The following is a 2,612-nucleotide window of genomic DNA, read 5'->3' as shown; positions in this document are numbered from 1 at the left end:
TAAGGCACAAATTAGGTTACGTTAAGGCACAAATTAGGTTACGTTAAGGCACAAATTAGGTTACGTTAAGGCACAAATTAGGTTACGTTAAGGCACAAATTAGGTTACGTTAAGGCACAAATTAGGTTACGTTAAGGCACAAATTAGGTTACGTTAAGGCACAAATTAGGTTACGTTAAGGCACAAATTAGGTTACGTTAAGGCACAAATTAGGTTACGTTAAGGCACAAATTAGGTTACGTTAAGGCACAAATTAGGTTACGTTAAGGCACAAATTAGGTTACGTTAAGGTACAATATGGGTTAGGTTAAGGTACAATATGGGTTAGGTTAAGGTACAATATGGGTTAGGTTAAGGTACAATATGGGTTAGGTTAAGGTACAATATGGGTTAGGTTAAGGCACAACGTAGGTTAGGTTAAGGCACAACGTAGGTTAGGTTAAGGCACAACATAGGTTAGGTTAAGGCACAACATAGGTTAGGTTAAGGCACAACATAGGTTAGGTTAAGGCACAACATAGGTTAGGTTAAGGCACAACATAGGTTAGGTTAAGGCACAACATAGGTTAGGTTAAGGCACAACATAGGTTAGGTTAAGGCACAACATAGGTTAGGTTAAGGCACAACATAGGTTAGGTTAAGGCACAACATAGGTTAGGTTAAGGCACAACATAGGTTAGGTTAAGGCACAACGTAGGTTAGGTTAAGGCACAACGTAGGTTAGGTTAAGGCACAACGTAGGTTAGGTTAAGGCACAACGTAGGTTAGGTTAAGGCACAACGTAGGTTAGGTTAAGGCACAACGTAGGTTAGGTTAAGGCACAACGTAGGTTAGGTTAAGGCACAACGTAGGTTAGGTTAAGGCACAACGTAGGTTAGGTTAAGGCACAACGTAGGTTAGGTTAAGGCACAACGTAGGTTAGGTTAAGGCACAACGTAGGTTAGGTTAAGGCACAACGTAGGTTAGGTTAAGGCACAACGTAGGTTAGGTTAAGGCACAACATAGGTTAGGTTAAGGCACAACATAGGTTAGGTTAAGGCACAACATAGGTTAGGTTAAGGCACAACATAGGTTAGGTTAAGGCACAACATAGGTTAGGTTAAGGCACAACATAGGTTAGGTTAAGGCACAACATAGGTTAGGTTAAGGCACAACATAGGTTAGGTTAAGGCACAACATAGGTTAGGTTAAGGCACAACATAGGTTAGGTTAAGGCACAACATAGGTTAGGTTAAGGCACAACGTAGGTTAGGTTAAGGCACAACGTAGGTTAGGTTAAGGCACAACGTAGGTTAGGTTAAGGCACAACGTAGGTTAGGTTAAGGCACAACGTAGGTTAGGTTAAGGCACAACGTAGGTTAGGTTAAGGCACAACGTAGGTTAGGTTAAGGTACAACGTAGGTTAGGTTAAGGTACAACGTAGGTTAGGTTAAGGTACAACGTAGGTTAGGTTAAGGTACAACGTAGGTTAGGTTAAGGTACAACGTAGGTTAGGTTAAGGTACAACGTAGGTTAGGTTAAGGTACAACGTAGGTTAGGTTAAGGTACAACGTAGGTTAGGTTAAGGTACAACGTAGGTTAGGTGAAGGCGCAATGTAGGTTAGGTTAAGGTACGATATACCTTAGGTTAAGGTACAATATCGCTTAGGTTAAGGTACAATATAGCTTAGGTTAAGGTACACGTTGTAGGGAAAGGTGTATTTTGGGGGGGGAGGGGGCGGCAGGTTCGTTGATAGTGATTATCGTAAGTGCATGCCTGCGGGATCATCCGATTTGTCACGTCAGGATGCACTTGTGGCTCATGACAGGCGGCGCTCCGATTCCAAGGTTGTGGCAGATCTGTGTCTTTCATTCCTGCCATTGTTTGTGTACTGTGACAGGAGGCAGTATTGTGATGTTGGGTGCACCCCTGTGTAGGACATGTGTGGGTGTTCGTGGCTTAGCTGAGCAATGGCGGATGTCGGAAGGGTGGGATATTCTGTTTTCTGGGTGGACCTCCCGGTCTGGTTATGATAGTGTGGATTGTGTAATGTGGCGGAGAGGATGCACCGGATGTTCTTCCATGCTGGTGGTTAGATATTGTGTGTGTGCCTGTTAGAGGCAGAGAGTAGTGTGTGATAGTGTCTGGCTGACGTGTGGTTCTCATTGTGTGCAGAGTCTTTCAGCATGTATAGGGACGGTTGTATATATTATCTGTATTCTGATGGCTCTGCATCTATTACTAATCAGTGCCGTGTATACGGTTACTCTGGTTCCAGTCGAAACTGTTCTATCTCTGTACATTAGTGACACTGCGGCTCCACTATGTTGCCGCCCCTGTCGGCCGTTTCCCCCAGTGTGTGGCTAATGATTATCAGCAATCAGTCTATTAGTCAATACCGGTAGTGTGACGACGTGAAATGTCCGGGATGGGGGAAGCTACACGCTTCCCGTGGGTCAGGGCCTAGAAAGACTCTTCCCACGCAGGAGGCTCGGACTGTCATTACTCTTCCGAGAAATATATTTGCCCAGCGTTTTTTGCGACTGCGAGTGCGACGCGTACGAGTACCGACATGGATGGGGCGCTTCCTAGCTGATCGCTCAGCATCGGAGAAATATATTTGCCCAACGTT

Source organism: Schistocerca serialis, unplaced genomic scaffold, assembly GCF_023864345.2.
Source record: "Schistocerca serialis cubense isolate TAMUIC-IGC-003099 unplaced genomic scaffold, iqSchSeri2.2 HiC_scaffold_314, whole genome shotgun sequence".
Classification (NCBI taxonomy): Eukaryota; Metazoa; Arthropoda; class Insecta; order Orthoptera; family Acrididae; genus Schistocerca; species Schistocerca serialis.
Note: the sequence above shows the minus strand (reverse complement) of the source record.